The sequence below is a fragment of the Festucalex cinctus genome, chromosome 9 (genome assembly GCF_051991245.1).
Source record: "Festucalex cinctus isolate MCC-2025b chromosome 9, RoL_Fcin_1.0, whole genome shotgun sequence".
Lineage (NCBI taxonomy): Eukaryota > Metazoa > Chordata > Actinopteri > Syngnathiformes > Syngnathidae > Festucalex > Festucalex cinctus.
The window spans coordinates 11919043-11933797 of NC_135419.1; the positions used below are offsets into that span (position 1 = coordinate 11919043).

Consider the following 14755-nt stretch of genomic DNA (forward strand, 5'->3'; position numbering starts at 1 on the left):
GTTGGAGAACTCTAAAGTGATTTGTGCACTTTGCAGCTAAATTCAAATGGCCTATTAGCAGGGTTGTGGAATCCAGGTTCAGAAAGCAAAAATCCTGCCACAGAGTGGCTTCAGCCACAGGTGCTTCTACTTAACTGGCAGGTAAACAAGCTCATAGAAGCACCTGTGGCGAAAGTCAAACTGTTTCAGGGTTAGTTCTCTAAGGACCTGAATTCCCCAACACTGCCTATTAGTTGTATGCCTTTGGCGTATCTTCTCAGAGCAAAATTCCCTGCTCAAGTAACCTCGACGTGGTCACACCAATGCTCATGAGCAAAACTAAACCTGTAAGCGAAAAGTTCTGAGAACTAGTTAAGTCCATTTTGACTTTACTGAAGTAAATATCTGTTACACGCTTTAAAGGAAAATGTAGAAGCAGAAGTAGAAAATTTATCACGATTAATTTCAGAAAAATGTGCGATTAATTAGTTAAAATATTTTAATCGTTTGACACCACATAATATTGCTTTTAAAAACACCCCGATGGGGACTTTAGATAAAACAAAAGTAATTTGCATTTAATTAATTAATAATTGTTGAATTGCACCCAATTGATATGATGCTGTTACCAAGTTTATGTCAGCATTCAGCACATTCTTTGCAATATAATTGCTGAATTGCACCCAATTGATATGATGCTGTTACATTTTGAGCAATACACACATGCATGCAATTGTGTACATGCATTTAATCAATGTTTGCAAATGACATTCATATCATAAAATGCGTTGTCAAAATCTGAAGGTAATTTGTATTTATTTTATATTACGCAAGTAAATTAGCTGATTAATCGTGATTAATTAAAATTAAAAATTTTAATCGTTTGACAGCACTAATATATATATATATATATATATATATATATATATATATATATATATATATATATATATATATATATATCCATAGCCAGCTGAGATAGGCTCCAGCACCCCCCGCGACCCTTGTGAGGCGCAAGCGGTTCAGAAAATGGATGGATGGATATTTTATATATATATATATATATATATATATATATATATATATATATATATATATATATATATATATATATATATATATATATATATATATATATTTTTTTTTTATTTTATTTTTTTTTTTAACGTAACTTGACGTACGAATTATTCCACTTACAGTAAGCCTCTCGGAACCCCTAAGTTGAGGACTACCTGTATGACAATTGTTCAATTTTTGAGTTTTTGAGGCATAATTTTCACGAAAATGTTTTTGTTTTTAAATTGTACAGCCTTAGAGACATTTCAATGTCAATGTTCCACTGCATTTACTTTTAGGCTAATGCTGAAAGGCATAGACAGTTTATTTTAAGATCAATTACCACAAGGATGTACTCAACTGTATAGTCTTTTTGTCTTGTATTGAAATGTAGTGACATGCTAAAAATTAATGATCTAATTCAATAATCCATTTCATTTCTTGACCAACAGAACTTTGGTTCCACATCCATTTTTTCCTCCCACGTATATGAAGTGATAAATTGGAGTCCAAGAAGTTCATTAAATATCCATTTGTAATTTCCTGGACTTGTGCAGATAGTCTGACTATTACATATTTAGTTGGGTCCGCTCAGGCAAATGAAAATTTCAAAGTGCAGTAGCCAATGAAAGGATCTTCTGAGCATATTTATGTGCAATATGTAGTTGTGTAGTTCTACTACAATACAAAATCTCTTCCGATTGCTACTCAGGGGAAATCATCTTTTAGAGTCTGCAATCACTTGAATTCGTTCATTGAAAATCAAAATTGTTAACAGTCCTGAAAATCTATGGAGATATCCGTCTTCTGGACACTAGACTCATTAAAATGCAGCTTAAAAAGAAGCAGTCTCCCCTTCACTTACTTAGCCCTTCACTACTGCGCACAATTTATCTATTTTTCACCAGTGCAGCCATGATGCAAATGCTGCTGCAAATAGCGGTAAGACCAAGTGGAAAACCACACGTTTCTCCTTGCAGACGGCATTTTGTAAATTTCCCCAAGAGCAAATAACCTGACATCAGAGCAAATGATGACAGACTCATCATCATCAACCCACATTCAAATCTGGATGTATACAGTACAACATGCTCCTCAGCAAGAAGGACAGAAGCAGGAAACAAGGCTAAGCCCATTTTTTTTTCATATTCATTGCGCATACCATAATTTGCATTTCAAAAGAAATATTTATTTTGAGATCCAACAGCAAACAGCGTCTATACAGCTGTAAACACAGGGAGGCTCTGATAACCCGCATAGGAACCCTGTTCTGTATATTAAGACTTTAACCAATGCATGGTCTTATACTGTAAAATTACATGTTATTCAATGGCTATATTGGAAATCAGACAAGGAGGCAGCAAATTCCATGTACATAATTATCATAAAACGGATGCTGCGCGTCAGAAAAAAAAACAAAAACAAAAAAAACGGTCTAATTATCATGAATCCTGTGGGAAAGACATTTAATTCATTTGTGCTGCTGAGCGCGCCAAGGTCTAACGTACTGATGATACCCTAAAGTGTTAGATTGATAGGATTGAGCCAAGAGCAAAACACACCATTTATAACAGGCGGGAGTGCAGCATGTCCCTGACAATACAAATTCACCTAATAATCCTTGAAGCTCAGGACAACCTGCCCGCTGCTTATTTGATGCTTCATAAAGGCTCGGGAATCTGCCACAAAACCGCTTCGGGTTTTGCTCAGTGTGGCTTTACAGACTTCATTTAACAGAACTTATTTAGCATGAAACGTTAACCCCCCTGAAAGATTTTTGTTTTTTTTGTTTTTTTTGTTGTTGTTTAACTCATTCACTACCAGCCCAGTTAAAATGGATCTTTGACGTTTCTAAACATCTTATTGGCCATGTTTTGAAAAATTAATCACATTTTTTTTTTAAATATACTGTTATATTACATACAATCTTGTTAAAATTACAGTTAAACTGTACTTTAATTCTGAAAAAAACAACAACAACTGTTTTTACCCATTTAGCAATTTTCTGTTATTTCACAGTGGTTTTCTGGTGCCCCAGTTGCTGGAAAAAATTACCTTTTTTTTTTTTTTTTTTTTTTTTTTTTTATTAACAGCACACTTTAACATGTTCACCTAAGGGGATCAAACCCACAACCTCAGGGATACCAGACAACCACTCTACCACTGGTCCATCCTGCCACTGTCGTTGATAATTTAGAATCTTATGAAATGTATACTTGGTAGTGCTGATGCCTGATTCCAGTTGTTTGCTTTGCGTATTAGTCACCCTCTCAAGTTTTCCCCTTTACCTATAACTATGGGGTATATACCACGAAAGAGGCGGGACTTCCGACTTTCGTGATTTTGCACATGAGTTCCGGTCCGGCTTGCGAAGGCGCAACCAAGGAGCACAAAGTCAGAAGCACAAGTATTTGGACGCAGCCCACACGTCGCAAACCGAACCGGAACCAAAGCTGATGTGCAAAAACAGTCCCGCCTCTTCCGTGGCATATACCCCATTAAGTGTCCTTTCCTAATAAAGTGAATGATAATGAAGCGGAAAAAAAAAAGAATGCTACCATCTAGGACATTACAGAAATTTTAGTTATTTTCATAAAAAAAAGTAAATTCAAAGAAATTATAGTAAAATTACGAATTTTTTACTGTTCATTTCTCAGTAAATATACTTTTTTTTTCATTTTTTTATAGGGTTTTAAAGTTGAATTTTATATTTTATTCCATTAGGTAAAAGACCAATATTTTAACAATCAATGCATGTATTTCTCATGTTGTTGTTGTTTTTTTTTTTTTTTTTAACCATAAATATTTTGTGTTTTTACAGTTAGTGATTTCATGCTAACATTTGACATGTAAAATCAGTTTATTTTTGTAAACTAAATATTTTTAAAATAAAAGGAAAAAAAAACTGTAAAATAAAAAGTAAAATTCTCTTATATTAGTTTTTTTTTTTTTCCAGTGCAGCAAATGACATAAACAGAAAGGAGCTTTCATAGCATAATGCATTAGCTGATATTGCACTTCTCAAAATGATTTCATTTAAACATGAATGGGACAGTGAAGTACTATAAAGTATATGCGTGCCAGGGGACGGCCCTGTGCTAAATTATTTAATGTAATAGGATGACCACATTTTCAATCTGCTCTTCACCAAATTCCACAAGGAAGTGGAAGGTGAACTTCTGTTGCACATCCCGGTTGCTCCATGCAACATTAAGTCTAATTCACTGGGTAACCATTGTACAGACAGATGTGTGGAGGACATGGAATGAAACGTCCCCATGGAGCCCGGCCGCACAAGTTTTCACATTTGGAGACACTGCGGGTACAAGAGTGAGCACAGAAGTGGCTCTTGAAACATTGCTCACCAAGCGCCGGACTTGATGATGCAGTCAAGCAGCAGACTGCCGGTAAAGCAGGTGTTGCTGGTGAATATGTGTGAGGTCTGCTGCTGCAGCTGAGATGCGGGAGGAGGAGGAAGATGTCTGTGTCAAAGGCGTCAGCGCATAGCGCGGACTGTGGAAGGCAGTGCGGCGAGTGTGATGGCGCATGAAAGTCAAATATTATTATGGCAAAGTAAAGAGACAAGATCACAGCGGGTTAAGATAACATTGGCTGAGCTGCAGGTGCACGGTGTATATTATAACAAAGCACATCATAGCACAATGACATAGCCTGATGTAGACCGACCTTTTACTGACTGTGCACCTTGGCCAGACAAATAGTGGTGAAGTATGGTATATATTTCTATAAACAAACAAGGAAAATACGACAATGTGCAGTCTGTCACGTTCTCTTCATGAGAGATAGTCGAGCGTCATTTTTATAACTAACGGCAAGAGCTTGTCAGTGAGCTGGAAATTTGGGGGTGATTTGGCGGAGAGTGATGATGCAAGAGGAGGAAGTGAGCACATTCTGTGTTTACTGGTGTGCAAGGCACGGCAGTAGGCCAAGCTATTCCGGTTGGGGTGGGGTGGAGGGTTGACTTACACCTCTGCATGCAACACAGCAGTCGAATGCTTGAGGCTGAGATGTAATTAGCACCTTTTTGGAGGGGAAGGCATTCTTTAGCCAAGTTTACAACCAAGTGGGTCTGTTGGTTCCAGTTTGCCATGATGTTACGGTTTGTTACGGATCGTTCTTGTGTTTCTACTTTGGGGTGTTTCAGCTGAGTGGCAATCTTAGTCACAGGTGAATTTGGATTATGTTTAAAAGGGACATGAAGTGGTGCCTTCCGATACCATTTTAGCTATATCTTTATTGTTGTAAGGAACCAAAGAAGTTATTTTGTCTGGTCAAGAATTTTCATTACAATAATATTTTCTGTGGGACCCGCTAGTCCAAAAACAGTATTGTGATTAAAGCGAAAATCAACGCCAACTTTTTTTTTTTTTACTAGTTGTGGGAATGCTGAAAGCATCCCACATGTTATTCGGATTTTTATTATCCTCACTTTTTTGCCGAAAAACAACTCCTACACAATATTTCCGATTTACAACGTTCAAATTTCGGCTTACTTTAAAAATTCACCGGGGTATATATTGTCTGATTCCATGTTACTTACAGTACTCGCTAAATTCAACATTAAATATCAACTTCTCCCCACTAATTTTCAATGGGACTGGCCTTGATTTTTTTCTAAGTCCCATTTTCCACACCCACTTCCATACATACAACTGATCATCATTACCAACTCTGTGATACTGCTCAGTTATTTTTATTTATTTATCTTTCAACTTCAGTTAAAACTTTGTAATTTTCGCATAATTTGTGTTTCAATTTACCTCATAAGCATTCAGCTTAGCATTTAGCTATTGGCATTCCGTTTTCAGCATTCCCACACAATTTCTCCAGAAATTGCACTTAGTCTAGTCAATATAGTTAATATTGCATATGGAATATGAGTTATGCAGCAAAATCCAGCAGTTTTTGTCATTATCAGAAGGCGGCCATTTTGCCACTTGCTGTCGAGTGAAAATGACAAACACAGTTGCTCAGGTCTACAATAAATCACAACAGGTGAGAACAGGAGCGCTGTGATTGGCCGTTGCCTGAGCCTGAGCAACTGTGATGTCATCTTAAATCAAAGTGGCAAAATGGCCGCCCACTGGGCTGGATTTTTCTTCATAACTCATATTCCACAAATGTAATATTAATCAGAAAGTCATATTTAGACTAGTAAGGTCACATATAACTTATTTTTGTCAAGAAATGTTTCAGGTTGACTTCCCTTTTAATATTGCATTTTTGAAATATGAATTAAGCAGCAAAATCCATCTCAGCGGGCGGCCATTTTGTGCAAAGGGATTATTGCCGTGGAATTTTTGCTGAACAGACGTGTTTCTGTGTACTGAGCCCTTCTGCAGACTAAACACATAATTTTTGTTCCAATCTTGTCTCCACATTTCCCATTATAGCACCTTTTGTGTTCTCCCCATCCAATTTTACCAGCAGCATTTAAGATGATGGTTATCTTCTAACCACTAAACAGACATCAATGGGTATTGCAGTACCATACTGCAATGGTGCCGAACAATACAGATTTGTTATAGTGGATCCTTTACAACTGACGATGAGAGGCCAAAAATTGCCTACCACACTGAATCACATCAAACTTTACTGCTTAGCAAAATCGGCCCCCAGGTTAAAGCCCTGGATCAGAAGGCCTTTTTCCAGCTGATTTAAGATGAGGTAGCACTTTTAAAGTAGACTGGCCTGCAAAGAGGCTGTGGTGGTCAAAAAGGTGGTACTTGTCCAACAATTCCCTCCTGGTGGAATTAGCCTGTGCATCCCTCACTCACCCCTCTCTGATCCACAGAAAGGCAGCCGCTTTAGAAATGTATCAAAGCGCTGCTCTTTTTTTCTCTCTTTTTTTTTTTTTTTTTTTGCCGGCAGAGAAAGGAGGGTTACAGTTGCCCTCAGCTTGTTGGACATTTGCCAAACTGACAGGGAGCAGGCAGATGGAGAGCGTTGCCCGATGCGGCGGTTGAAGTAACAACATCAGCACGAGCACCCTAAACTTTCAAGTGCTGCCGGCCTGGCGACTCATACGAAATGACATTGCTAGCTTGCGGCTAACATCCGAGCACAGCGGAGCACCTGCAGCAAAACCAGGTCAGGAGGTTGTAACATTCCTGCAACGCTCAGGCTTAAATACTAGCATAATATAACTTTAAAGACATCACTTCTCCTGCAGTGTGTGTAAAGTGGGCCTGGGAATATGGCAATCCCTTAATGCAAAAACAACATTTGTTTCTGTTTTAGTTGAGTCGTCCCAGTGATTTGCCTCAGAGGAAAATGCTTTTTATATCCTTTGCAAACATGCATGTATGTATGACGCCTGCGTGGCTCAGAAAGCTGCCTCTCACATGACCTGGATTATAAGGATGATGTGTTTTGCTTGAAGAACAGGTTGTGCCTCAAGTGAGAGATTTAACCCTTGCTCGTTGTCAACTGCGCTTCCAAAAGGCTCGATGTACATCTAGCAGCCTGCTTCTTTAATATACACCTTAGGCTGTGTATTGAAGTGAGAATAAGATTTTGACAGATGGAGGAAGGAGGAAAAAAAAATGGGAGGGACTTCCCTTGAGGACATCTTGAGGGCGTTCGTTGCGTTTTCTAAAGAGCGGTAAATAAGACGAGCTGACAGATGAAATAGTATTATAGAAAAGTTGAAAGTGGAATCGAGCTCTTTGTTTTCACCTCTTTGATGTGAGGTTTCGATGAAACCCTCGCGGTGAGGTAATTTATGCTACTTTGTGACCGACCAATGGGACTGCAATCCTGCTCCAGTGACAATATAATAACACCAAAATACCAAAGCAACACCACTGAAAAATTATTTTACAATTTCATTCATTACATTTCACTCTCTGCACACAATTTAGAAAATTGGCTCCACCTCAGGACCCAAATTTGTATGGGGAATGAATGGATAATAATTTTTTTTTTTAAACTTATTCCAAAATAAGGAGCAGCATCAACAACTTACAATCCAGTGTTTAACGTACGTGGTTCCAACATACTATCGGCAGCCTAAAAATTCAAATAACGGGAAGCTGAGACCTGAGTGTGAAGGTTAACATTCTGGGCTCTATTTTCATGATCAGCCCAAATCCAGCACACCAAGCGGCATAAATCTGTGTGGAGGCTGGTTGGCCTGGCTCTTGGTTATTTGACAGCTGCATGCAAGCTGGAATATTGAAAAAAAAAAAAAAAAAAGGGCGGATTGCGCCACTGTGGGTGTCAAGACCACACCAACTAACTGAGACATTATCGAGAACTGAGACAAGATTTTTGAAGATTGAGATCCAGACTGTATCACAAAAAAATTACCTGTATTGTTTTAAATATATATAAAAAAAATCCAAAATAAATTCCACTGTTATTTTTTGAAATAGTACAATGAAAGAAATCAAAAATCTAAGCAAATTTGTTGTTTTATATCTTCTACAATTGATGCAATCATATTTATGAAAATGTAATTGTCCTGAAAAGCCATGATTAATGTGTTTGTATGAAAGAAAAGTTTAAAGAAACAAAGTCTGAAATAATATTCAAACTAAATGAAGTGAATGAAAAAAAAAACAACTGCTCCGGCATTCTGCTTTTCTGCATACGGGGATGATGTAAAAAATATAATAATGATGCTAATAAAAAAAAAAAAAGAAAAATGTTATGCAGTGGGTGATTCAGAGGGTTATATTTATGAAAGAAATACTCTGACAGCCAAGCACATGTTCACGGAGCTCAGAATCTGTCTGCCTGTCCCCCGATCAGATTCACCAAAATCGCATGAGACTACCTGCACCACTATTTAGACGTGGTCCAAGCAGGAATAACTTCCATTCGACTTTCTGCCACCAAATTGTCAATGGGCTTCACACATCTTTGGAGACACATGCATGTTTTTCTCCAATATCAATACGACAGCTCATATGTTGGGCTTGATGACATCATGCTGACTTTCTTCAATGCACTCCCTGTGAAGGCAGCATTTTAAACACAGCCCTGCATGGGTCTCATTTAATTATGGGGGTGGACTTAATGAAATCTTCACAGCATGAAGGCTAAGCTAGAATGTCAAGGGCTGATTTAAAAAAAAAAGAAGTGGAGGAATAACTGTCTGAGACATTTGGAAAAGTTAACTTTAACCAACTGACTTCATCCCTGGCGACCATGTTTGTTGTGTGGCAGACGTGCTGCATAAATTTCTTTGTGGACCTCACTGTTAAAAAGCTAACTCAATTAGCCAGGCGGGGTGTCACAAGACATTTAGCCGGATCCATCACGGCGAATCACGATGGGCAGATGGGTGGTCTTTTTCATTTTTGTGTGCCTGTGCACTAACCCATTATTTCCCCTGTTTGTGTGAGCGTCTGACTCACTGAATGATCTGTTTGATTAATAACAGCAGGCAAACAGTTCCTGGCAGTCGCCATGCTATTTGGGCAAATGTGCGCAGAAAGCTGCTCTGTATCTGTGTCTTAAGGATAATGGGTCAAATTTGTCATAATTTTCCACGGCGCTTTAATTTATATTAACCTGACCCATCACATCATGTTTCCTCCACCTGTTGCCTTTTATCTCAACTCATCACTCTTTCTCACTGCTGCTTTATCCGCTGAACTGCATCAGTCAGCCGCTCTCCAATTTGAAGGTTTCTCATGTGTCGGCATCGGCGACATGGCAGCTTCGTTTCCCACCTCCGCACCATACGAGCCTCCCTTGGAGAGGCCGCCCTGGCAGCCTTGGTGCTCTTAAATGCATCATCCCTTCCAAGAGATATCCTTCCACGCTGACCTCTGCGCTAGCTGGCCACCTGCCATCTCCGCTCAATGGACTCATCAATCCATCTTGCTTCTTGGATGGCCTTGATTTTATTGTCTCACACAGCCCTCCGTCACTCTGCTCATCTCTCATCGTTAATGTCATCCCTTCAGATTTGAACATGTCTGCATTTTTTTTCAGCTCGCATTGTTTGATTACACTGAGCTGCAGTGGCAGAGTCCAGGTGGGCTATTAGTCTTTGCGTGCAAGTATTCTTCTGTGTATTTTGAAACACGATGTAGAGTGTTCTCCTTCTTATTCACATTTTAATGCTTTACCTGAAGCAATTACTTATCATGTTGAGCAGCTAAACAGCATTGCTACCTTGCTCTCGCAATAAAAAAAAGCCTAGAGGAAAACGAAGCTCAAGTGCACTTTAGCCTTGTTACATTATAAAAAGTGTTCAAGTATTAATAAACGCCACTAGCATCCATAATGCAACGAGTAGATGCTACACAGCTCCGATTGGCTGTATCCGATTGGCAGGTAATTTGCATTTTATGCAAACTCGGTGATCGGCTGTAATGTTATAATTTACCGATGGATCAATGACATCAATGGATCGTTTTCTTTATTATTTATTTTACCTCATTTTTATTTCTTGAGAGCTCAGCATTGTTCATTCGACAGCCTTACTGATTCAACTAGTCATCATCATCATCATCATCATCATCATCATCATCATCATTTTTGCTCTTTAATTCACCTGAAACCTATTAAAAATCCCATACTCTTCACCTTAACCGGATACTTCAGAGTCCCACCAGAGGTGTGAAGTTGTCAGGAGACCAGAGGAAGGATCAAAGGAAATAAAGATGAAACAAAGTGAAATCCAGCAGTTTACCCAGTTTTCTGTGTATTGCATGTTTATTAGCATTTTACAAATGGGTTTAATTGTTATTAATTTTCCCAATGCATTTCAGTGGGCATCAATTATGCCGGAATTTTGGCTATTTGTGGGCCGTGCCAGCCGAAACTCCCGTCGATGTCAAGGTTGATTTTACCGTTGTTTAAATAGATATATTAGTCCATCTTCTGATCGGATCAGTGATCTTTTTTTCCCAACTTGCTGATCGGTGATCGGCTCCAAAATCCTGATTGTGAAAGCTTAGCAACGAGTGTGCAAAACATACTTTACCTGGCGAGACATCCTTTGTAATTACTTCTGTGGCTAAGACGGGTCATCTGAAGTATGAATAAATGCATGACCATTTAGCTGCTGCTCTTTATTTTGCAGAGAAATGCCTCCAAGGGGCAGATCAATACATGGCTCGCTACAGGACAAGTTCAACCCACAGGGCTGGTCTGGGAATTGTCCACTTGCTCCGCACTAATTCCTTATAGAGTGCCACACACCAAAAGTCATTCAGTAATTCTCGCTAGGGCAATTCTGTGTGACAGAATAAAGGCTTATATGACAAAACAAGAGTGACTAGACAAGCCAAGAGTGACTAATGCAATACATACTAATACAGCTGTATAGCAACTGACATTATCATCATAAGGGGCATCGTAACTGCGTACTACTAAATAAGAGTGACTAGACAAACTAAGACTGGCTAATACATCATCATAAGGGACATAGCAACTGCAATATCAATATCATAATAACTCAAACCCAACCATGGTGTCCATGCATGCCGACTTTTCATGCTTTTATGAACGTTAACACAACCATATCGAATATATGGCACTTGAAATGTACATGGACACAAAGTAAAAAAATAAATAAATAAATCACATGCACTAAAGATGAATTTCACCCGTTGTGTAAATCCATCCTTAGCTGAAAATCACACAAGAGGAATGAAAAAGATGTGTAAGACGACGTGTTAACAGAACCAGTCATCCATCCCTTTTCTGTACCGCTTATCCTGTTCCAGGTCCCAGGAAGCTGGAGCCGGTCCCAGATGACTCAGCATAAGGTGGACTACACCTCGAATGGGTCAGTGTGAACAAATACTGAATATCAAAGAACTTCACAAAAGTTCCACTTGCCATACGTTTCCTTTTTCAACTCATCATTATCAGTTGTACATTTAATATGCAATAGTTGTTTAACGTGCTGCTTAAATGTATGTCTTTAATGTTGATTAAAACATTCATTGACAATAACATGATATTCTGTCCATCCATTTTCTATCCCACATATCCAGGTCAGGGTCAGCTGATTTTGAGCAAAAGGCAGACTACAAGTAAACCTCCAATTATACAACATTTCACAGGTAAGGATTAAGATTGCGCCACAAAATCTGTAAATTTGATTCTGTCCTTTCATTAACCTGTCAGCAAGATTACACTTCATACACAAAAACAAGACTAGACTAGCGTGTTGCTTTTTATAACTTGTTACTGATGGAAATTTCAGCACTATTTCGAGAGCTGTTTCTTGACTCACTAAAAAGAACTTCCAATGCCTCAGTTTTTGCGTTGTTTATTTAAATTTATGACCAAATTAGATAGAGTGCAATACAAATCTAGGACAGTTCCTTTTAAAGTGGAACAATTCGATTCTGTTTGATTCAGTGGGATTACGATTCGATACGGTATGGCTCAGTTCGAGAGGGTATGATGTCATTTTACAAAATGAATGAATATGCCTGATAAACCAAAGTAATACGTGCATAGTACCCATTTGATTAATAATGGCAGTTTGTGGAGCACGCCCGATATAAAATTTTAATTTTGCACAGTCTGGTCTCTGCCGTCAAACTATCTTTGTGTCCAAATAATGCTTTTTTTTTCACCTGAGCTGCGTGTAGTCTCTCACTGCGTCGTGATGTTCTCGGAATCTCCAGTTTCTCCCTTGCTCACTGTGCTTAGAATCTTCCTGTTCCCCCTTCTGCTCTTGTGCAGACACATAAACGCAGCCACACATCTCCACCAATCACAGGCAATCACAGACACGTCACATGACATGTAAAGTAATTTAATATCTGATGGTGGCCTATTAACATCTCCTCTAACATGTTCCTGTGGAAATGAAATGTGCATAATATGACAACAGGTCCAACACGTTTTCATAAATTTCTGCCGAAAAAAAAATCCATGACACGTGAACTTCAAATGGAATTACAATCTCCTGCAGATGCTTTGTAATCACCTTATCGCTGTTTTTACTTCAGCCGACAATGAGGAAATGACATTTAATTGATATTGCAAATGTACATGTGTGTGACTGTGAATATAAATGAGACTGCCAGGATTCTTGTTCTCATGGTAACACATGCAGGATTGTGATGCGCTTGTTGACCTTGGGGCCGTGGAGTTTGCGCTTCCGCATGGTTTTGCTTGAAGGTACATTCAAGACAAGGCACCTGTCGAATGCTGCATGTGCATCATTTCCTACTGTTGCATTCACACAATCTGATTGGTTCATATTGTGCGAAAACAAGTCTGCCAGAAAATAAATGGCATCCATTTCATTCATTGTCTATTAGCAGCATTCAGGTGATGGGAGGTGTGATGTTTTCATTTTCACAGGCAATGCGCAATACGGAACAACCCCCTCAACCCGCCCCTCCTGTGCCGTCTGGCTGCTACCTCTGCAGGCCTGGGGGGGGCACTCTAGCACTTTACCCGTTGTCTGTCGCACTCCTCCCTCGAGCTGCACTTTTTCCTCAGCCCTCGCTCCCCAATTTCTGTTTTCCTTTTGTTCTGACTCTATCGCACCTCCCTCTTCCTCCCTCTCTTTCTCACACTAATACTCTCTCATCACCACATCTCTCTCTCTCTCTCTCTCTCTCTCTCTCTCTCTCTCTCTCTCTCGTTCTCTCGCTCTCTCTCTCTCTCTCTCACACACACACCTCAAGTTCATCCCCCTCTTCTCCCACTATTTGACTTGTGGTAGGTACCCATTTTGTCTCCCTCCTCCCTTCCCCATCCCTCATGCTCAGTCCCGTTATCTCACTGGCACTTTTTCTTCTGGATTGCCATTCGATACCAATCTCCCCACGCCCCTCCTCACGTCCGCCTTGTCGATGTACACACATTAGCAACAAGCCCTAAATACACTGTGGTGGACATTTGTCAATCTTTTTTTTTTTTCACATCGCAGTAGGCTGTAATTAGCATGATTATGCACACGAGAGATATATAGTCTGCATGTGAGATGGACATAAGAATAATACAAAACAATATTAGTTAGATAAAGCAGGCGATTGTTTTCATCATGAGATTTTACAACAATGAATGACTGACCTTATCTGTATTCCTGCATATTTTGTTTGGTATTTTTGTGTTTCAAACCACTTTGTTATAAGATCCAATACAAGAGCTTGAGATCTAAATTCTGCCCTCTTAAATAGTGTATACAAAATTATTCCAGGTTCATACTGTGCCCCCCTTTAAAGGGGCACAGCAGAGCAAGGCTCAGCCTTGTTTTTCCCCTCCCCCTTCCTTATGTTTTTTTTTTCTTTTTCATCTAAGAAACTCGGACCGCTGAAATGTAACCCGGCAGGCTTAAAACTGACACAATATTGTCGTCGTCATGTTCACAATATTTAAAAGGAACACAACTGTTAAAAAAGTCATGTTGATTTACATTTGTGCAGTTCTATCACCCTCTAGTGGCTAGTGTATTAGTGTAATTTAATTTTCATTATGGATGTTTTGGCCTTCAATGTTTAAAATCTATGGTAATTGTCAGATGAAGGGGAACCTAATTTGCTTGTGAAGCGATCAATGTGTGCTTGCATTAGCAAGTAAGCGCCTCAATATTGTTATTAGAGATTGTTGGTGGTTTATATGCATTGCTGTTATGTACAAAAGCACAATATTTTGCTTTTTTTAGTATGAGCTCTTTGTTTTACAATATTGTGATCTTTTTTAAATATCGCCAACCCCCCCACAATACCGTGATAATTATCGTATTGTGACCTTCATATCGTGATAA

General features: G+C 39.0%; 1 long non-coding RNA gene across 1 annotated transcript in view; it reads left to right on the forward strand.

Moving 5' to 3' along the window:
- The window catches only part of LOC144026359 (uncharacterized), a 255125-nt gene that overhangs the window by 53286 nt on the left and 187084 nt on the right, over nt 1-14755 (forward strand). Inside the window, exons 3-4 of the long non-coding RNA XR_013285114.1 lie at nt 11745-11806; nt 12018-12086. This is a non-coding gene — a long non-coding RNA (uncharacterized LOC144026359). The remainder of the gene's footprint in view (nt 1-11744; nt 11807-12017; nt 12087-14755) is intronic.